General features: G+C 36.9%; 1 protein-coding gene across 3 annotated transcripts in view; it reads left to right on the plus strand.

Annotated features, from left to right (window-relative positions):
* The window catches only part of Gabrb2 (gamma-aminobutyric acid type A receptor subunit beta2), a 232,515-nt gene that overhangs the window by 94,313 nt on the left and 114,908 nt on the right, over positions 1-23,294 (plus strand). The window lies entirely within an intron of this gene.

Below are 23,294 nucleotides of genomic sequence, written 5' to 3' on the forward strand. Positions count from 1 at the left end.
TTATACAAAATACATGTATGATGATGTGAGAAAACAAAAGGATAGGGTCACCTTAGATTGGATAGAGAGAAGTGATGGGAGGGGAGGGGAGAGGAAGGGGGGAAGGAAAGGACAGTAGAATAAAATAGACATCATTATTGCTGTGTGTATATACGTGACTGCATGACCAATGTGATTCTGCAACCTGTACACTAAGAAAAATGAGAAATTATATCCCATCTGATTCAAATGTATGATATGTCTAGGTCGTTGTACTGTCATGTGTAACTAATTAAAACAAAAAAAATTAAAAAAATAAAAAATAAATGACAATTGCATTATTTTAACAACAACAAAAAAAGAAAGACATGCATCTCCTATTGCAGGCTGAAGAATGAATATTGTATTGTCATTGAAGTGGCAAAAAGGAGAAGCATCGAAATCCATGGAGGATATGTTGTTCATAGGCTGTAGAAATGTCTATGAATGTATAGCATTGCTACACATGGCAGTTTCGGCGGTAGAATATGCATATTCCTGATATCATTACATGTGGACCCTCTGAGTCACCAGATTTCTGCAAACATGAGAAGAACCTAGTTATTCATTTTATTTTGTTTTATTATTATAAGCAAAGTGTTTCCTAGTAGATGTTTAAAATTTTGCTATTATGAATAATAGCAAATAATGCCTTCATTGTATAATTGAGGAAACTGAGGTTTTGGGCAGTAAGTAATTTGTTAATGAGTTTCAGGGCTTGAGTTACCTCAAAGTCCATTTTCTCAGTCACTTCTCCAGACTATGCAAGAATTCAGTCTCTGTCCAGGTAGATGCAAAATCTTCTATGGAAAATGTAGATGTAAGGAAAAGAATGGAGAGCTTAAATTTCTAAGACTCCTGAAAGGAACTTTGAACAGCCATTCATTTGATATCTAGATAGAAATCATAGTTATCATGAAGAAGTTGATGAATCTGGCTCTCTTGGCTTTAATCAAGACTCCACAGTAGGGATCAGTGCTATTTCCAGTTAACCTGTAGCTGTTCCCATAGAATATGATATTTTTTCATTAGGTGTAACATAATATCATCACCTCTTTCATGTTTTTTTTTTTCTTGAAGGAGTTTATCTTATTATGCAACTGCTTAAAAATCCTTAAACACTGAAGGTCATTTTTGTTTCACTTTGAACTCCCAAGTTCAAGTAAAATAGTGCTACATGCACTATTGTTTGTAATTTGGGGCATGGGGATTTGGGAATTTTATTCTATTTTAGAATCACACAGCCATATTGTAGAGTTTTAACAGAGCTCTGGACTAGAGAAAAATGATCATTATTATCAGATTAGGTCAGTCCTCAATTTAATTAGAAACAGGTGCAACATTTTTCATTGGAGGTGCAGAGGCCACAATGGAGTGAGCAGTTTCTTAGAGTGGCCTCTAAAGCTCCCAGAGACTTTGAAGGCCACTGCAAGTCACTCTGCACAGGTTTTTCTGTTGAATTAAGGAATCGCAATTCATGTAATCCAAGAAAAACTTATTCAAATAACCTGTAAACTTTCATTTCAAGCTTGTGCAGACATTCTCCCTTTGAGACTCTTGATGCTGACTTTAGCATCAGTACTTGTCCTGGAGGGGAAGCTGTAAATGTGGAGCTATTATTTGTGGCTGAAAGGTATCTTCGTCCTCCACCCTATTGAGGAAGATCACAAAGTACAATGAAGCAAACCTATATTTATTTTCTGGAGCAATTAATGATAGTTGTTTCAGCTTTATTCCTCATAGGGAGGGGGGAAAAGAAGATAAACAATTATCCAATCTATGTAAATTACCTCCAAATTTTTAAGTGTTTTTTGGTGAAAGTTTGAGTTACTTGCTTTGCTAAGCCAATAGAAGAGGAAGATTTCTCACCTCTCCCTACCTCTTTATTTTGGAGATCACAGATAAGCAAGCCTTCTTTTTGGTAACCAAACCAGTGTAATAGGCTAATGACTTCAATCATATTCACTGTATTATGAAATGCTCAGGCTATCTTACTTCTCAGAAGTAGCTCATTATCTGCACTCTGTGGACAGAATAAAAGGCAACACAATGCTAAATGGCTATAAATCCTTGGAGGAAGATGCTAATTCCATGTTGGATTGTTCTCACTAGGCATAATGGAGAAAATAATTAGGACTTTATATTTTAGCAGCTGTAATAGGCTGACAACTAAGGGAAACTACTGAAATGACCGGAATCAAGAACAAAGATCCTTCTGGCATCAACACACTGGAAAGCATCTGTGCATTTTACATCATTGCATAATGAGGCCAAAGAACACAAAGCCAGTGGAGTAGCAGAATTTCAGTGCTGGAAGAACTTGGACTTGGGATCTGACTTCTTTGTTTCATGGCCCGTCTGTATCAAAACTTAGCTGTGCTCCAACTTTCTGAGCTTCAGCTCCCTTATCAATAAAATAGGGCTTACACAGTGCCTATGTTGTAATAGTATTAGGGAAATTAAGTGAACAAATGATTGTTTGTTAGGAAAGTGCTTGGCACATACTGTTTGTAAAGATTAGTTGCTATTCCTAGCATTGCTGTACATGACTAACCTTGACCTATTCTGCTTGCCGATTACGATAAGTGAGATGTGTCATTCAGCTTCTTATCATTGTGACCAAAATACCTGATAAGAACAACGTGGAGGAGGAAAAGTTTATTTTGGCTCATAGTTTCAGAGGTTCAGTTCATGGTTGACTGACTTCATTGCTCTGAGCCCAAGATGAGGCAGAACATCATGGCGGAAGGGCATGGCAGAGAAGTGTTACTCCACTCATGGTGGCCAGGAAGCAGAGAGAAGGGAAGGGTCACAGAGAAGATGCACCCTTCCAGGGTCCACCTCCAATGACCCACCTTCTCTAGCCATACCCCATCATAATACAGTTAGTACCCAGTCAGTCAGTCAGTCCAAGGTCTGATGGACCAATTAGGTTACAGCTCTCATAATCTAATCATTTACCTCTAAATTTCCTTCATGAACCCTGAAGCTTTTGGAGGACACTTCATAGAGGATGATTTTGGCAAGAGAAAAGGATGCTGGCTGATCTGTATTATTTCCATTACCATGTCAGGCATTGGGGGTCTACAGAGACCAATGAGGCATCCAGTCTCTGACTCAAAAACTTGGGGGTTAGTAAGGGAATCCTACATATGATAGAAAGATTAAAAGAAGTAGGATAAATAAATGATAGCCAAACAGTGGAGTCAAGAACTTGGAGGTTGAAATTTACTATCTTTGAATCTTTTTGAAAGTGAACTACCAGCTCTGTGTTGAAAAAAATAACACCATTTAAGACTGTGATCAAAAGTAAGTAATAAGTCCTTTTATTTTTAAAAGAAAAGGACTTTGAGGCTTACGCAAATTTAGTAACTTGTTCTAAGTAGCATAACTATAGATTTAAAAGCAAAGGATAGATTCCAAGACTAATTCCAAAGCCTGGATCTTCTTTTGTGATGTTTTAACTCTTTTAATGCAAAGTATGGACTGGGGTCGGGGGAAATAGCAGACTATGATGCACTCAGAATTTTTGTAAGTCTAATAGTTGAATGTAACTATTTATTCTGACCCCGTAAACATTAATATCTATGGCAGGGTTGTGAAAGGAAGTTAGAGATGATATTAGAATTACTAATATTAGTAATTCTAACTTATATTTAATGAAATGGACTGATTGTTGTTCAGTGAATCATTAAACATTTAATTCATTTATGCATCAATCCATCGTATCAGCATCTCTCATTGCAGGAGTGACTAAGCCAAATAGAGTGCTACCTCCAGAAGCTTCTGCTTACAGAAGACGACGTATATAAACCACCAGCAAAGGGATATTTAATGATAAATATAAGTCCTACAAATTATCATGTATTTGTTGAAGAAAATTAAATAAAATTATATGAATTTTAAAAATGACTGTAAGACAGAGATGGACTTCTACTTTAGAAGGAGACATTTTATTTGAGATGTTATTACTGAAAACCATGCAAACAGATACTTATGGTAGGAGTGTGCTAGTCAGAAAGAAGAGAAGCCAGTGGTCCTAAGGGAAGAAGAAATGTATGTGCTCACAGGAAGAACTTCCTAACCTCTTTGACATTGCTTTCTGTCTTCTTTACAACTGTGCATCGTTTACTCTCCCTGTTGGGCTCTCCTCTCTAGATTATCAGCTACATGAGAGCACGAACCTCTGTTTTTTCACCACTGCTTGTATCCTAACATCTTGAACAGTGCCTATCCACAGGAATCAATTAAAAAATATTTGTTAAATGAAGAAGCAAATAGCATTTTCTGTCATCGGTCTAACTATTTCACTGTTGGTTGAACGGGATCTATGGTCTCTGCAGGATTGATCCCAAATTTCTTTGTCATTCAACTAAATCTCAACGCAGGAAACAAATTTGCATTGTGAGGTAAATTAATAGAGAAGCATAAAATCAAATTGATATCATTTGGAACCCAGTCATCAAAGATCATGTTTTAACAAGGTGAAAAACAAATCTAATTGTCCTATCTAATAGACAGTGCATGGTATTTGTGTTTATTGGTGAGGAAGACAGCATTAGCAGGCAGTTTGTGCCTGAGGCAATATCAGTTTCAACAGGTGATAATAAGGCATTTTGAAAACAAGGACAGGATCAGCAACTGGCATGAATTCAACTTCCCACACTGGGACTTAAGTAAAAATGTGAGTTGACTGTGTAGAAAGTAAAAATTTCCATTATCATGGTATTTTCTTATACCATACACCACTTGCAATCCATGCAACATTTTAAGCGATCTGCAGGGTAGTCAAGTTAGAGAGTTATACCCAGGTGAAATTTAGGTGACCCTTGTAGACTTCCTACTACCAAAGATGAGTTAGTGAGAAACCACTTTCTAATAAGGGTCTAGTCTTTTCAAATGCATATCTCAGAAATTCATCATGGCTGAGTTTAAGGGGATTATTCTCTTTTATTCACGGTAATCAAATATTATGTAACTGAAAATGTTCAGCTTCTTACTGATTTTCTTACTGATTGCACAGCGGGTATGCATATATGCCATTTGGACAATGCTGGCTGTACCGTAGAGTGAGTGTGTGTGTGCCCAGGTACACACACGTATTCCCTTTGATATGAGGCAAGGCAAGCAGTGGCAGGAGAGAAGAGAAACTAATTACCATGTGGGCAAAAGGAACACATTTTCCCCAAAACAGTATTACTCCTAACTCTTAAATATTTGAACTCAATTGGCTGGGTTCAACCCCACCCCAGTTGTCTCTTCCTTAACCAATTGGCATGTGAACAAATTGCATTTTTCACTGTAATACCAATGTGATTGGCTCAGGGTTAGTTCAAGGAATCTTTAAAAGTTTCTGGGTTTTAAGTGATGAAGCATCACTTCCAAGGGTGGGGAGACATTATCCACAACTTGGTCTTCATTTAAGTTACATTGGAGAAGGAGAACTGTGTCCACTGCATGGGAGGTTGGGGCTGGACAGAGATACCCCTGAAAGAACAGAGGTGAGAAATCAACCCCAGTGTGAAAGTGAGCTTCTAAATAGAAGAAAAATGGATGCATTACTCTGAGAGGCCAGGTCCCAAATAATCTGAATTAACAGACATTCTGATTTGGGGAACTTCAAGTTCTGAAATCACCAGAGAGGCTCAATTAAGCCTGGGTCCCTGAACAAGTTTTAATGTTTATTTCATCGACAAAATGACAGACATCTTAGAAAGTATAGTTCTGGTCTACTTTTCCTTTCTGGAGGTTTTATGGTTTCAATGGAATACTCAGGCTTCTGTGTGTCTTTGGGGTTTTTTTTTCTTGTTGTTGTTTTTTTCTTTTCCCATCATAAATGGAATAGTTGATTCAACTTTCTCCTCCGTGGTATTTTAAAATTCTAAAAACAAAATTCCTATAATTAAATGACAACCTTCTTTAATTACAAAGAGCTATTTCATCTTGGCAAATTTCCGTACTCATGAGTAGAATAGTGTAACACATGCAGAGCCAAGTTGACGACGGATCCTTACCATAGTTGCTTCCTGCAGAGATCTGAGGCTAAGGAAGGTGTGATTCTGTATTCCTGGTGCTGTCAACTATTGCAGCCCAGTTTGGAGTTGAGGGAAGGGGTTCCCTGTGCTGACAGCATTTACCTCAAGTCAGGTACTGAACATGAGTGTATTCCCTATATGGGCCATGACATCTTCCTGCTTCAAAACGTGGCTTCTGTTTCCTTATTTATTTTTCCTGCTGCTCTGAGGTTAAGAGAACCAACTGAATCAAGAGCGATTTAGGGACACTGGGCTTTTGACTTCGTTGGATAGCACCATCTGCATGAACAGATGGGGAAACATGTCATAGGGCTAGAGGGGGACTCTGGGATCAACAAAGAGGAGAGAAATTAAAAGAGAGTACAGTGGCAGGGGAGAGAAGAATGGGTGTCAGTGCCTGGGAAATCTGTGCACTCTGACCCAGGTAGTGGTCACTAACAGGTTGCCATCCTGGAATTCAAGGGTCCCCAGGGCAGTGAGCCCTGCATACAAAGATGCAGGCAGATTGCTCAGCACTAGGAATGGGCACCTGCCCACGATCTCTCTGCTGAGGAGGAGATCCCTGGTGCTGTTATTTACAACTCCCATGGAGGATAGCATGGCTTAGTTTCAGTTAAGCTTTCAACATGGCCACTGGCCAGCGAAAGGGATGCCTCAGTGTCCTGGTGGTAGAGATGATGCCCTACTGTGGATGCATCATTACAAATGCATCCCCCAAATGGACACAGAGCATATATTTTTGCTCATGATATTCATCACATGTTTATTTCTCATTCATTTATTTGTCAGTCTTTCATTTTAACTCACACTGAGTAGTTATTTTGTGCCAGATACTATAACAAATGCTTCGCATGCTTTCACTCTAAGAGGTGGGCATTTTTTACATAGAGAAAAACAAATCTCAGGAGCATTAAATCCTGAGCCTAAAGTCACACAGCTGTCAATGGTAGAGATGAATATTGGATCCAGGCCTATTGGACTCCTGAAATTATATCACTATTCTATATTGCTTCTTCTGCCTTCATTTTCTTTGGTCACATGACATTATAATTGACATAGTGTCACTCTTTCTGTTTGAAGATTCATAATGTATGAGTGATTGTTTTCTGAGCTATAGCTCCTATGTTACAGAAGAAAAAATCTGTCTGTAAGCTTAGATTCAACACATCTTTGGTAGTCAAGAAACGTTGCTCACATATTAGCTTAGTATATTATTAGTCCATGTCGCATATCTGTAGGTTTTATGGACTAATAAGGCATGCAGCATAATTGTTGGCATTATAGTAGAATTGTTGTTTAAAAAAACAGACAATGCATGTCTGAAAAATACTGGAATCTCTATTCACAATCTTCTAAGAATCTGTTCAGAAATTTTCTCCCTCCACTCCCTCTTTCTCTCTCCTTTTGCCTAGCCCATACTTTTAATGGACATAATTTTTGTTTCTAGATATCTAAATAATGTGTGATGCTCATTGGAAATCTGAACAGTAAAGAATTTAAAAGTGTTAAATGTTGAAAGAGAAAACAGCCTTCAGAAAGATGCATCATTAATATTGTTTTGTGTTATGTCTATGAATTTTCTTATGCTTTAATTTCTTCCATGCCCTCTCACATACAAAACAGTGTAGAATGGGTCCCTCTAAGCACATCTTCTTGGGGCATTTTGCACATGTTATCAGATAGTCTTTGTCTGTGGGCCTGTGATATCTTCCTCCCCATAAAAATAAGCATGTATCTCAAAGGCATCATTGAGCAACAAAAGCCAGACACAAAAGAAGTATACTCTAGTATTGCTATTATATGAAGTACAAAACAGAAAAAACTAATCTGCAGGAGCAGAAATCCTAAGAGTGGTTCCCTTTGGGGAGGGGTGCTGGTGAAGGGGAAATGGAGAGGATATCTAGTGTGCTGTGGTCCAAAAGTTTGGCCCCTATACAATGTCATTCTATAATAATGCACATTGCATATTCCATCCTCATGTGGGTGCTGTTACTCAGGTTGTTTCAATAAAAAGTTTTAAAAGGTTATATGTTAATAAAGAGTTTAAAAGGATGAACCCTTGTATAGATTTGGTGGCACATCCCCAAATTGGCCTCCAGAGCGCATGGATATAACTCTCAGCATGTAAGTGCCTGCATTTCATCTCTTTGAGTTCTCTTGAGGGCACTCATATTTACCTTAATTGATTGTTCAGTGCATAGTTAGATAATAGATCCATCCATTTGACTTGCACAGGAGTTATTTTACACCAAAATGGAATAAGCTCATAGTTTAAATGGTGTTAGTCTTATTTCAACATAAGTTTCTATGAAAAAGGGCAAAGATTGGATCATTGTATTTAAGCCTTGATTTGGTGTCACTCTTGAATAGCTAATATTTGCTCTGGGGCAGGTCAAGCATCTGTGAGTAAAGGTCATGGGCCCAGACACTAATGGGGCTTGTTTCATTACCGAGTGGAGAGAATCTGGAACAGTCTAATATAAAGAGTGGGAACGTACAGCAACTGGAGAACCCATCTCACTCTAAAAGGAATTTGGTCTCACAGTTCAAAACTATGCACTGACCATTTGAAAGAGTTGGTTAAATTCATCCTGTGGCCCCTATAAAGCATTATTCTGCACGTGACTTATTGTGAAGCACCTGGCATAGTTCTTCAGACAGATAGATAAAATGACATTTTAATTCAATTTCATCACTGATACACCAGTCTTATAGGTGTAGTAGCAGTTCAATATCTACTTAAATAAAATGTTACAGTGATTATGCTTTAAATATAAAATTGTGTTTTCCAAAATTAAGAAACTTGAATTACTAATCTTTGATTATTTTCAAATGAATCTGAGTGTGGAAGTGCTACATTTTTTATTGTGTTTTGCAGCTCTTCTTTAAAAACAAAACATTAATAGAGGAAGTGTTAAAATCCTGTGCAGTGAGATCTGTAGAAATTACTCATTGTCGTTGAGTGTTTTACTTTTGTATTTTTGTAGGATACTTGAACAGTTATTATGGTGAAAGTCCAAGGTATACTTCCTGTGTTCCCTCTTGCTATGGAGGCCTGTTGGATAGAGCATTCCAGCCAGTTATGTAAAAGGAAGGCATAACTGTGAATTTGCTACTCTAGACCTGTTTAAAGTAATATACTTTCATTATAAATATCATCATGGTAGGCATGCAAGTATGTGTCAAAAGACTAGTAGCAATGTTTTTTGCAATTATGTTTTTACTGCTCCATTCTTTCTTTTATTTAAAGACTATTTCCCCATTTTTCCCTTGACCTCTCTCAGAGTGTTCAGATTGATTATAGCAATGATGATAGGAGCAGATAACAAATATTGAACTCTTAGGATTTGGAAGTGACTGTTCTAAGTTTTTCCTGAGATTGTCTTATTTGAATTCTCGCAAGCAGTGATATAAAATAGACATTTTTTTCCACATTTTACAGAAAGGGAAACTGAAATTTAGAGGAATTTATAGTATCCCCTGTATCAAAGATTTGGAAATATCAGGTCCAGATTGAAATATGAGAGGAGTTCCAAATGTCACCTTACCTCTTGTCCAAAATGCTAATGCTGTGTCTTTGGATATGCATTTGTGAATCTAGAGGAGTCTTCCTGTTCTATTTTAAATCTTGCTTATTTCTCCAACTCACCAATTTTCTGAGAAAAATCTACAGTAATTCCTCCCATTTCCCTTACTGTGCATATTGACTTTAATTCACAACTCTTCTCTCATGTAATGCATTATAAAAACAATTTACAACAATACCATAGGTAATCCATCCTTACTTATTTCTGCTTTAGCATGGTCTAAATCATCTACCTACCTGTATTATGTGAACGGGAAAGTAGACTATTAGTAATTTAACTGGCTTTTATCATGGTGAGCTTTTATATCACACTTCCCAGGGAACTTGAGCATAAATGCTTATATCAAAATGTTGTTTCCTGATTCTTAAATCATTTTTTTTCTTTCCTGACTTTATCTTAATGTTTTTAAAACAAGTTTCGTGATCTTGTCACTCAAATGGTAGTGGGAGCATGTCATCAGGCTATCCAATTCCATGTTATCCTCATATCTACTGTGTATGCCAGGAATCATTATTGACTCTCTGAAGACAATCACATGACCACCTCAAGCTGCACTGTTGGGAAATGGTGAACACTGGTGTTTGTGCCCAAGACTTAAGTGGCAGAATGATTCAAGGACATATTCTTTTCTCTGTACTGAACTAATACCAATAAGAGGAATAACACACTCACTTCATAAAATATTTTTGTCCTTTCATTTCCTACACTGCTTACTTTGAGGATAAAATAAAAATGAACTAAAATTCAAGGACATGCATTATTAAAATGATATCTGCACTGGAAGCTCTCTGATGAGGTTTTCTGCATGAACTCAAGGTTTCTTACTGACTTGGATAAATCCTTCTTCCCTAGTGAACTTTAGGTAGGTGTTGGGCACAGTCATCTTTGGTCACCACTGACTCTGTGTCAATTAAGGTGAACCACTTAGTTTCTCAGAGGCCAGTTTTAATCAATTATGAAATCACAGGTCATATCAAGGGCTGCTTAAAATCTACCCTCAGAACAGATTCAATTCCTGAAGTATTTGGCATAGGACTTTTTAAAATTACGGTATCTCAATTTCAAGTTCATATTTCTTTTTTAAAAAAATCTTTTTTCTAGTTGTCGCTAAACCTTTATTTTATTTATTTATATGTGGTGCTGAATTGAACCCAGTGCCTCACATCGAGTTTATATCTCTTAGTTATCTCTAAAAATACCAAAAGTATCAGAATACTTATTTCCCTCAAGACAATAAGCTGATGCTGAGATGTATTATATCGGTGATCTGTTTTCTGATACTACAGACTGGGTAGTTAATAAAAGAGTTTCATTTTGTCTCATTGGCTCTGGTCTAAGGTTGGTGGTCTTCTTTTTGTTTAATTTTAATCTTTAAAAGCCACCTATATTCAATCATGGGTGGTGGGGGAGGCGCTCCATCCTGATGATGTTATCTAATTCTAATCACCTCTGAAAAACCCCATCTCCAAAGACCAGGAGTTGAATTCAGTTCCCAGGCTCTTACTACCAGGTAATGGGGATTAAACTTCAACACATGAGCCCTTGAAGGACACACTCACACAGCACTTGTTTAGATAGAATGTGTTTTCTTTAGTGCACCACAGTCCCCACCCTTTCCTGCTGTCTTATGTTAAGGCTAATCCTCATTCTGTAGAGGCCATACATTTGATCTTATAGGTGCTTGACTTTCTGACTTTTGGATTAGGCTACTTTACAATGGTAGCATTCTTTGTTCTGTGTTATAATCATGCTGTGCAAATTTCAATAGATAATGCATAAACTAGGTTGTCTGGAATGTATAGTCAACCACTGTCTGCCATCATCCACCTTTCACCCGTTCCAATTTTGCCAAATTTGATTACCGCTCGAGTTACTCCTTTCATTATACCAATTTGTTCCGTCTCTGATCCAGTTCTCTCATACTGCTTTATGCTGCCTGAATAACCCTCCTAGCTACACCCTCTGTCTAGCAAACTCTTATCCACCCTGTATCACGTAGTGTATAGTTCACTTCCTGTGCAGTGACTGCTTCAGTAATTGCCCTCTTGACTAGAAATCTTATATATTATTATTGGTACTTAAGATGTGATACCTAATAGTAATAAATATAAATCAACATAAGCATGATTAGTTTCATTCATGGCTAAACATTGTCCATGCCAAAGTATTATGATGTTGTTTTAGTCCTTACATGCATACTCACTGGTATATCTTGTTATTGTTCCTGTGCTGCTGTTATTATTGAGGCTCAAAGAGGTTAAATAAGATATCCAGGGTTACAATGCTGTTGTCATCAGCTTTCTGTCACTGTGACAAAATATCTGAGATGAACAATATATAAAGAATAAAGGTTTATTTTGGCTCTTAGTTTCAGAAGTGTCGGTTCATGGTCTTTGGCCCTGATGCTTTAAGCCTGAGGTAGCATAGTACATTATGGAAGGAACTATGAAGCCAAGGGGACCCAATCATCTCATCTCATGATGACCAGTAAGAAAGGGAGAAAGAGAGCAGGAGGACCTCAGGTTCTAATATCTCCTTCAAGGGCACATCTCCAATGATCTAACTTCCTTCCTAAAGGTCCCACACCTCCCAGTAGGGTTGTAGTCTGCTGATCAACCCTTCAACACATGGGCCTTCAAGGAACATTCAAGAAACAAATTAGAGCAGCTGTTATCTTCCTGATCAGTTTATCTTGTATCTGGGCTTTGCTTGTAAGGTTATTGTAGTCAAGCCCTGCATCTTAATAGCTTAATAAAATGCCTATGACAGGGCTACCTAGCAAGTGTCCTGCTCTCTAAAAGTAGATTCACATTCCTGTCATTCAGCTATAACACAACACTGGAACTTAATGCTTTTCTAACTTTCATTATCCAAATTAAAAAATTTGAACACTTGGAAATTTTAGATGGTAAATATATACACCCCAATTTTAATACGTATACTCATTTTTAATTCCCTAGTAACAGAGAATAAAACAGTGATTATCAGAAATGGGGGTGGGGAGGAAATGGGGAGCTTTAAGTCAAAGGGTACAAAGTTGGGGGGTGTGCAGGATGAACAAGTCCAGATGTTCAGGGTACAACATGATGACTGTGGTATGTGACTGTATTCCACCAGGGATTCCTGCTGATTAGTGGAATCTGGCTTCTGTTGTCACACATGCACTGATAGTATGTTGGTTTGCTTCTCTGTATTTCATTACATCCTGTTCTAAACATGTGTACATACATATATACATATATCTAAACACACATATATAAATACTATATATGCACATATATAAATACTATATATGCACACATGTATCTATTTGTACATATATACATAGTATATATATTTATACACATACACTATGTATGTATATACACCCACAATGAAATGTAAATAAATAAATAATAACCATTAGCTTGTTGCCTTGTATTTTCCTGAGGAATGACAAATATTTGCTCATTGTGAGATTATCATTTTTTCCTCTCAGGTAAAGAAAGCCTGATAAGCTTTGGGTTGGGTTGTATGGGAAAGACAAGGACACTATTGAGGAAACAAATGTAAAATCAGTTGTGTCACAGTGGTACAATACATCTTAATCACTTAAAAATAATTACTCTAGAAATAATTGCTCATTAGCAACATTGTGGTGTAACACCACCACAGATGCCTTAACTAATGGGACACTTGAGCATGAAAATTACAACCAACAGGTAATGTTGCGTCCAGTGCTTTGGAGACTACTCCTAAGCCATTTTGTTAATAATTACCTGACAGAGACGTGTCTTTACCTTGCCCTTGTCATCTCTAAGCATGTGTTGAAATACTTTAATGTTTATAAACTTCATTGCAGCTCTTTAGATGTGTAATTACATTTAGCAACTTCTGAAGTTATCGTCTGTTTTATTAAGCTCAAATCCATTAAAAGTCAAATTAGAGAATGTGTGCTGAAGCTACAGAAGATTTCAGCATTTGCTCCTGTTTTCATGAACCAGAAAGTGCAAGCCATCTCAGAAACCACCCTCCTGGCAGGAGTGGCCCCCACTACATCACCTTGACAGAGGAACCTGAACTAGACACATCAACTCCAGAAAGGGAAGTCTGCCACCTACCCTGGAGAGCCATTTTCTTAGTTTTACAGCTCTCACTATCAGCTAAGTCATCTTTCTATTTAAACTGAATTGCCAAGTCCTTCATGTTAGACTTATGACCATGACTTCCTGCTTGGTCCACAGCAGAAAATGGAAACAGCTCATCATTCCTCCCTGGGGCCCTCCATAATAATGGGGGCTGTTATTATACCTATTGGTCTTCATTTGCTTTTCCAGTTGGAAAAACAGAGCTCATACGGCCATGTGTAAAACAATGAATTCTTAGGTTTTAATACCCAGTAGTGTTTTACTGCACTATGGAGTCCTTCTGCCTTCTTCTTTTCATTCCTTTTCTTGAGAGAAAAAAACAGAGACAGAAAAGACAGAGACTAAGCTGGGGGATTTGGAAAAGCTCCTCAAGGTAGCTGTTTTTGAACATCATGTCCATCCTCTCAGTTTCCCATCTCCCAGCCTGGATGAAAGGAGATTGTCTATATGAAAACAGTGTCCTATGTCTTTTATCTCCTGATATCTATTATCAATTTTCTTTTTTCTTCCGGGGATCAGGCGTGATTATTTTCACCCCTGTCTTTTTGCTGATGTTCTCTAGTAATATTTCAGTGACATGTGTCATAAATTGTGTATCTCTTTTAACCTATTTTTATTCTTTTGTTTTTGTGAACCTTTTCTGTTTCTTTGAAATCCTTCTTCACGATGAGTCCGAGTTTCTTTGTATTATGATTCATTTCATTCTGCCTTTATTCATTATTTAGGCGGCTTATCCTCTAACTGAATGTGCCATCATCATTTGGGTACAAAGCTATTTTCTTTTTTTTTTTCTTTGTGTTTTTCAACAACCCTGCATTACAGATGCATTTTTGAAGGAATGTCAGTAAAGTACGTATTTGTTTGTTTGTTTGTTTCCTGACGGCTAATTTTTTGGTTTGTCTGATTTAGTCTTTCTAAGTTTCAGGAGCTCTCTGTATTTCAGTTTGTGGTTGCGGAGACCCGCCTGCCCTCCCCACCCCTACCCCACCACCACACACATTTAAATGGGTCAAAGTTTCTGGGAAATGAAGTGATTCCCCTAATTTAGAAGAAAAGCCTTCTCTTTGCTTTTTGGTCCAATTCTTTTGGCCAGGCTTCTTAAGAATCCTGGGTAAGTGATTCTCCAGTGTTCCATAGGACCTCTGTCATATTGACTCCTCCTGTATATATGCTGCTTCAGAGTCTCACAGCAAGAGACGAAATCAAGACCAGAGCTCAGGGATGCTCACTGCTCAGGCTTCTTTCAAATGGTCTTGACCCTCACGCCTGTGTGCTGGATGGTTTTGTATCAGCCCGCCAGACACATGCCCACTACTCCCATTACAAGTCTGGCAGTGGAGAACACCAACGTGCTACATTTTGCCCTTTAAATTAAATTCCCTTTAAAAATTACCAGATGTAACCCTGCAGGGCCATGATGTAAAAGGTTCCTGAGATCCAGGTTACCCTGTATAAAAGATAGTCCAAATTGTATTCTTATCAGTAATTATGAGAATTTATCAAATTCCCTACTACCTTATTAAAAAATCGACAGTTTGCTGAGAGAAAGATGGTACCCTTCTGATTCCATGAGAAGTCCACCCTGCGTCCCCAGTACACACAATATGTCAACTTCAACTCCTGATGGACTGAAGGATTCGGTATAAAATATGAAACCATAAAACAAATTAGTGAGATATTTTATCTTAAGACAGAGGATTTTTCAGATATAAAAGCAGGGTAGGAACAAAAATGTCAATAATAGCTTTAATGAAAACAAAATACCAAAAACTCTAGTGGACTACAAAACATTGTAGTGGAAACAAAACATTCTCTGGACAAAGTCGGCGGGGGGGCGGGGAACCCTACAAAGTACATGAATAAATAATTTACAATTAAAGAAATTGAAACTGCTGTTAAATATAGAAAAAATTATCAGATAATCATAGCTTTCCAAAGATGGACTAGGTTCCTTTCAGAGAGAGTGAGTTCCAAGTCACTGGATAGATTCATTAGAACAATAATTATAGAGATCTTATGGAAGGAATTCAGTCTTCAGAAAGATATTTGGATAGAAATCATTTAATCATCTCTTCTACTTTGAGAACCCATAATTAAGTGATGATATGTCTACTGATATTTTAATGACACATGCAATTTATTGAAGTGGCTCCCTTTGACTCAGTTATGCTGACCAACATTTCCAGCCTTTACAGAGGATAAATGCTATGCAAATAAAATAAGTTAGCAGCAATGAGCAGCCGTGGTAGAAATTGAAGCAGACAGGGAAAATGGTCTTTATAACGTTCCTCAGAGACAAACAGTACACATTCATTGCAGAAACAGGGAAACTACAAAAAACATTAGAAAACAAAAATCAATCCTATTTTCTTTGCTTCTTTTAGTATACATTTAGTAACCTAACTGCACACCATGTATTTTGTCAGAGCCATGGAAAGCTGACCGAAACAGTCCTTGTAATATAGATTTATATTATTTTGTTTTCACACGAATCTCTTAAAGTGGAATTTCATTATCAAAGGATTATAGATTCCGTGGGTTTTTCTTAATGTCCTCAAGTTACCCTCCACAAAGTTTGTGCCAATTTACACTCCCCCCAGCAGCGTGCGCAAAAGGATCATTTCTCTGCAGAATACCTAGTACCTGATCCTATACTTTCTTTAATTTTGTGCTGATTATATAAACACCAATTGTCAAGGTTTAATGTGTATTTCTAAAACAAATTAGTGGTTTCTAATGCTGTTAAGCATTTCCCCACGTATTTACTACCTATTTTATGTAAACTACCTCATTTCTAAATAGTAAAAAAAATAAAATAAAATACCATTTAAATGGAAATTTTTACCTTTAAAGATTAGAGTGGCAGCAAGCCTTGAGACTATGCTGCTTATGGATTTTGTTGAAGTAAAAAATGTATCCTGAGTTGTGGGTATGTGACAGCAGACAGCTCTAAGTAATTTATTTTTCATGTTTAAAAAAATAACAGCAGCAGTAACAACAGTAAAACCTATTTTACTTCAGGGGTTAAGGTTATAATAGTTGCAACCTTGTACTGCAGGGGAACTTTGTGAGGGCATGTTAGAGCCTGACCACAGAATATGTCATCTACTGAATTCAGTTAACTGTTCTATAGAGATGGTCAGAGAGAGAAAGACACAGAGGGATTGGTCAGACATAGTTTTCCTCTGCCACCTGGAAGATTGCATGAGGTGTTGGGAAGGGAGGTTGTTTAAAGGCCACTGTAATCCTAGGCTTTCACTCCAATGGCAATACTCTTGCCAGAACTTCCATGCTAGGATGGGTGAGGACCAGCCCCTCATTCCCTTTCTTTTCCCAAATGATGAATCTTAATCAACATTCTTCAGATTCTGCTATGGGGAACTCTGCCTTGGACAGACATGAGTCTACTAGGGAAGATGGAAAATAACAATTAACAAATACATGCACAGGGTCATTTTAGGTATTGATAGGTATTCTGAAGGAAATAAAAAGGATGAGGGATGACCAGTGGAGGGCAGGGAAGGCTACTTTAGCTAGAGCAAGTGGGGAGACTTCTTAGGTGGACCATGATGAACTGAGACCAGAATAATAGGAAGGAGATAGTTCATTTAGGGTAGAGAGAATGTCCCTTTCCTTCTCCCCATTTCCCAAGAGAAAGGACCTTGGACCTGAATGGTTCTAATTTTTTTTTTTGACAGTCTAACTGGTAAGAACCTCAGATTTTAAAATACATTTCTATAATGTATTCTATCAGCCAGAAACCCAACAGGAAACAGATGGCACACTGAAAATGGAATAATTTGAGGAGTGTGCAATAAAAGGGTGATTTACAAATAGACAAACAGCACCCTCCCCCTCCGGACAGGTTGTCATCAGCTCTCTGGTCTTCCAGTCTTAGAGGGTAAGAGCAGGATTGGACAAGGGAACCCTAATGGGTTCCACAGGAAGGGAGGATGAGCAGCAGTTCCCTTGATTTCATTTTCCTTAAACTCCTGCTCTGTTCCCAGTGGCCAAATCTACCCTGAAGCCAGAGAGCCAGGGACCCAGATTTGGAGATCCAAAGAGTCCAGTGTTTAGTGGTACAGAAATTGTGGCTAGGGGTAGAGGGTGGGGCTGGCAGGGCAAAGTACCAATCCATCATGTACAGTTTACATTTTAAAATGATATTTGGAAGAAGAGAAAAGAGACCCTGCTGAGATTGGAACTTAATCCCTCATGAACTAGCTGTGAATTGACATCCATTGGCCACTTTAAAAAAAATTGTAAAAAAAAAAAAGACTGGTATAAAACTAATGTCTTATGTTCTGAAATATTATGTCTCTGATGTGTCATGCATCAAAACAAAATATAATAATTATGTTTTAATGAATGGAATTAAAAATGTACCCAGCATATTGAAACATTGTTTTAAATTGTGAAAAAGAAAAACTACTGAAATAATCAGAGTCCCAGGTTTTTTTTTACCTGTATTCCTACTCTGTAAGGTGATTCTCATTCAGTTCAATCTCTTAATGTGATACAAAGTCAGATTTCAGTTGTTAGATGATGAGTCAAAAAATAGAACAATTGCATTTTCTCAGAGCCTTATACTTCCTTTTAGGCATAGTTTAGGAAGAAGTGGGGATAGTCCCACTACTGATGTGAGCATGCAATTTGTAGATGAGACAACCAATAATGCGGTTTGGGAGAGGGATAAACAAGAGATTGACAACAGAAGAATAATACTTAGGTTGATATGTATTTATCTACTAATATTTTTGATTAAGTAGGATTTATTTATTCACAAAATGAGATTTCATCAGAGGCTACTTTTTGGATCCCACAGACTTACTATTTAAGGAAGTATCTTTCATAACAGTGCCCGAATTTGTGACAGACACCTAGGCAGCCCTTTAATGGTCACAGTATCTTTGCAGAGGATAAGATTCCAGAAAATCAAAGAGTCACAGAAGGCCAGACAGCTGTGGAAGAGTACAAATAGCTCTAATCTGAAATGCATGATTTATCAAATGGGAACATGATTGCTAGCAATCTTACTTTTTTTGGTGATTACAAAGTTGAGTGTAGTAGTGCATGTGACTCTATGTGAGGACTTATAAAGAGCTTTTAGAAACAATTATGCATGAGTCTTGGAGAGTTTAATTTAAGCTCAAGGCCCCTGTGAAGGTAAATGAAGAGGACAAAATGGCAAAAAAGAAAAAAAAAATGGTGAGGGAGACCTTCAATCGGAAGAATATTAAATAGAACTCCTTGGGGAGGCCTGTATTTTTGCTCGGCTGGGGTGGGCTAATCTACATAATTGACTAAAACAGAATGAACAGCTGTGAAATCCTGCATTTGGATGTGTGGGTAAAACAAAATTACAAAATATACAAGGTCACAGAACATGATGTGTTTTCATAGGATTATAGAATTTCTAAGCTTGTTTGGGCTATAAGAAATTGACCAATCTTCCAGAGAGGCTGAATTACTTTATCAAGGTCATCTAGCTAGTTAGTTAAAGCATACTATTAAATACGTGGACTCTGCAAAGCTTCCTGGATTCACATCCTGCCTCTCCCACTCACCATGGGATTCTTGGGGAAAACCACTTTCTGTTGTCTCAATTTTCTCATCTATAAAATGAGAATAGCAATCGGACTTAATTGAGGAAATACATTTCGGTAACACAGAATGGTGTTTTGAACTTATTAGTAAGTCATCAATTAATATTAGGTATGTTTGTCACAAGTGAGAGAGCCAAAGCCGAAGCCACCTACCTCCCATAACAATGTTCTACCTATTTATCCCATAAAACACAACAGTAATGAGAGTTAGAAGGGAGAGATTAGTTTCCCAACCCAAATGGTTGCAAGACACAGAATAATGTCTTCTTTTAGAATAGGACAACAGAAGTGTTTAAAGGACCTTTGAGGGAAGAGAATCAGATGAGAACTTTTCGAAATTTGGGTTCATACACTAATGTTTAAATTCAGTATTTGGACCTTTTATTTGCCTATCTGAAATTCTGAACTTAGATTTTTTTTTTTTTTTGCTTTAAAGCTTGCAAAAATACATATTGATATCTTTTTGATAACTGAACTTTTAACATGTTGATTTTTCTGTGATAATGATGCATCCCAGTGCCAGACGATCCTTTTATCCTTCATAATTAAAATATGTTGTGCTTTTAAGTAAATGTGTATTTTAGCAAAGCAAAAGCATGCTGTGTATCAGGACAGTATGTTTCAAATAAAGTTGTGAATAAGTCATGTGATTTTATTTTAACATGAAGATGTTCAATAAATTCTTATGGAATTGGATTGTCACCTGTATGAAAGAATCAACCAAAGCATAAGTACAAAGTCACTTTATTTATTCCTTATAAGCTCTGGTTGAAATTCTAACCAGGTTTTCACATGCTCAGATACTTGTGTGACTCTGAATCCTAAAGAATCTGCAGAAAGGCCTAAGTGATGTTACACTAATTATAATTCTATGGCTTTTCATATTGACTGAGTGACAAAACCATCAGTTATTACTTAACAGTTGCCTTTGGTCTTATCCAAACTGGAATTCACAATATAATATCCCACTTGGAATGATATGGTAGCATTGTTAATTCTCTGGTCATAACACTATAAAATTTCTGTTATGGCTTTGGTACAAAATGCTGGCTGAGCTGTTGTATTTCTTGGTTTTATACATGCCTTTAGTGACTCCTTGGGCTATGTGGTGTACTTAGTTTTCTTGCTGTACATTAGTATTTTATGACAAAAGTCATTTTGGGGTGACAGCAGCCAATAGCTAAGTAGTAAAAAGTTTATCCAAAGACCTCTTTGCCCAAGCAGAATATTGACAGTTTCAGGCACAGCTTTTATCATGTGGTATAGTTCATCCCCACAGAAGACATTTCCAGCTTTGACTATAGATGGTTTGCCAGAGGTAAACAAGGCACATTCCAGAGCATAGTTTACTGTTTCCTTTGCTTGAAGGCAGAGCTATCTCCATATATATATATATATATATATATATATATATATATATATATATATATATTTTTTTTTTTTTTCCTTTTTTCTTAAAACCTAATCAGGATACCTGCATAAAAGTCTTAACTGTGTTTATTGCATTGACTTATTCCTGTAGAGTCTCTGTCCTGTTTTAAATCAAAAAGTCCCAAAGAACAGATTCAGATGCTCATTGATAGGCTTTTCTGAATAAGATTCCTTCCATGATAACTTCTTCAGTAACAATGACTTGACTCTCATATTTACTTGAGAATTTTTACATAAATTAGGCACTTAAGGAGAATTGCCTAGAAATTCTTAGTTTGAGAATGCTTATAATGATAGATTTTTTTCTTTTTAATTCATTATTATGGGTATTATAATCATCATCATCATCATCATCATCATCTTAAATTGGTGACCTGTACCAGGAATGTGTACTTAAAATGCAAACATGACAAAATTGTTTGTGGTTCCTGATCTCAGAAAACACTTGAAAAAGATGCAGGTTTGTTATGCATCTATATAGTCTGTCTGACAGAGTTCCATATACATACATGTAAAGTAATTATTTATTTTGCATATTTATGTTCTGGGAAGTTATTTACACCCATATATATGTACATATATACGGTTCATTTATAATTTTTTATATTCTACACTTCTTCGTTTGCATAAACTTGTGCCTAGACAATAAATTGTGGTAAAATATCTTATCATGGTATCTACTCATTAGCAGGTAGTAATAACTACAGCAGAAGGTGCAGAACATTTTATGAGTTACAAATCTCTTCCTACTTTTGCCATCCTACAACAAATTAGGATGGCAGGTTTTTATTTGCAAAACAGGGCAACCAAGTGTCAGTAACTACAGATCAAGATTCCAAATGGTTGATTTTAGCTCCAAATTTCCTACTTTTGTCCAATAGGAGACACTTACCAATGCTTTGTGAATAGTTAATAGAAAATATTTTAATGTCTGTTAGCTGTATAATGTATTGTGCAATTAAAAAATAGTAAAACAGACATAAGTATGAATGTTGTGAGAAAACACTTTCTTCTACTTATTTTTAAGATATGAAGAGGACTTGCTCCTGTGATAGCCTTAGCTATTTTATTTTCCTGGTGTCCATGGCAATGGTTCAGAGATGGCGATTGCCATGAATGTGCATTATCACAAAGACTGACCCACCACCTATAGCAACACTGCGATTTCACCTCACTTGCAGTTTGTCCTTCTGTACCTGTCGCCTTCTTGATTATGTGTATGCCTTTCTACCGTTCATGTCTGTTCATGTCTTCTGGATTCATTTTATTCAGTGAATTTAATTTTCTCCATTTCTGCAGGTAGGAATTAATTCTGCTATTTTACAAGGGTAATACTGGTGTTTGGTATGCCTATCATGTATCTAATCTCTTGTCCCTTGAAACCTTCCATTCCGCATATTCATGTGTCTTTTAGCAGCAATTCAGATTGTATCTTCATCTAAAAACACAAATGAACAAAACAATCAGTGGACCAGTGAGAAATTCATATAAGTATCACTTAGTTAAAATGAATTGTAATGTTTCAACCTTGATAAAAAAAAGTGAGATGCGAATGTTAGTTTTAATAGGATTTATGGCATATAGAAATCTGGTAAATCTCAATGAAAGCAAAAGTAATCAAACTGACAATCAGATAAACTCTAGTATTATTTATGTAGGGTTGCTTAAATTGGTTAAGTTATATCTATTGTTCAAAATATTAAAAGAACCTTTATAACCTAAGACACATTATGAATTTAAAAAAGAATATAAATTACACCATAAAATAATTCTTCAAATACAAAGATTTACAGTGAGCAAAACCAACTGCTTACGTCATTAAAAATCCATATGTTTATTTATTCAACAGATGTATATTGAGTGCCTTGCCGTGAATAGAGTGGAATGTGCCCTTATACAGCTTAAACTTTATTAGAAGAAATAGTTCAAAGAAAAATGAATAATCGAGATAATTTCAGATTGTGGTAATTGCTTAAAGGAAATGAGTAGAAACCTGAAATGGACCATTAGTCATGGCAGTCACTTTGGTGGCCTGCTGGGGACGGGCTTCTTGGGGAAGGTGATTCTGAAATTAATGATCAGAAGAGAGGGCTCTGTGTAGGCCTAGAAGACTCTTGTTCTAGGCAGAAAGAACAGGTGGCATGGCTGAAGGACACTGAGCACTGAGCGAGGACACAGTGTGTTAGGTGATCAGGAAGAAGGACATGGACAGAGATTCCAAAACGTAATGGGCCATAGCCAGGGCTTGGGGTTTTCTTGGAAGAATCACTGAAAAATTTAAGCCAAGGAGTATAAAATCTAATTTATGCTCCTGTGTGGAGATGAGGCAGGGGGACACCTACTCAGCGGGGAGGCAGTGGAAATGGTAAGGAATTGAAGCAGAGTAGCCAACAGGGTGTGTTGAAGAAAAGGAAGGAATCAGAGTGATCTTCAGACGTATAAAAAAGGAAAACAAAAATTAACAAAATATAAACCTTTATAGAAAAGTTT

Source organism: Marmota flaviventris, chromosome 5 (genome assembly GCF_047511675.1).
Source record: "Marmota flaviventris isolate mMarFla1 chromosome 5, mMarFla1.hap1, whole genome shotgun sequence".
NCBI classification, from domain to species: Eukaryota; Metazoa; Chordata; class Mammalia; order Rodentia; family Sciuridae; genus Marmota; species Marmota flaviventris.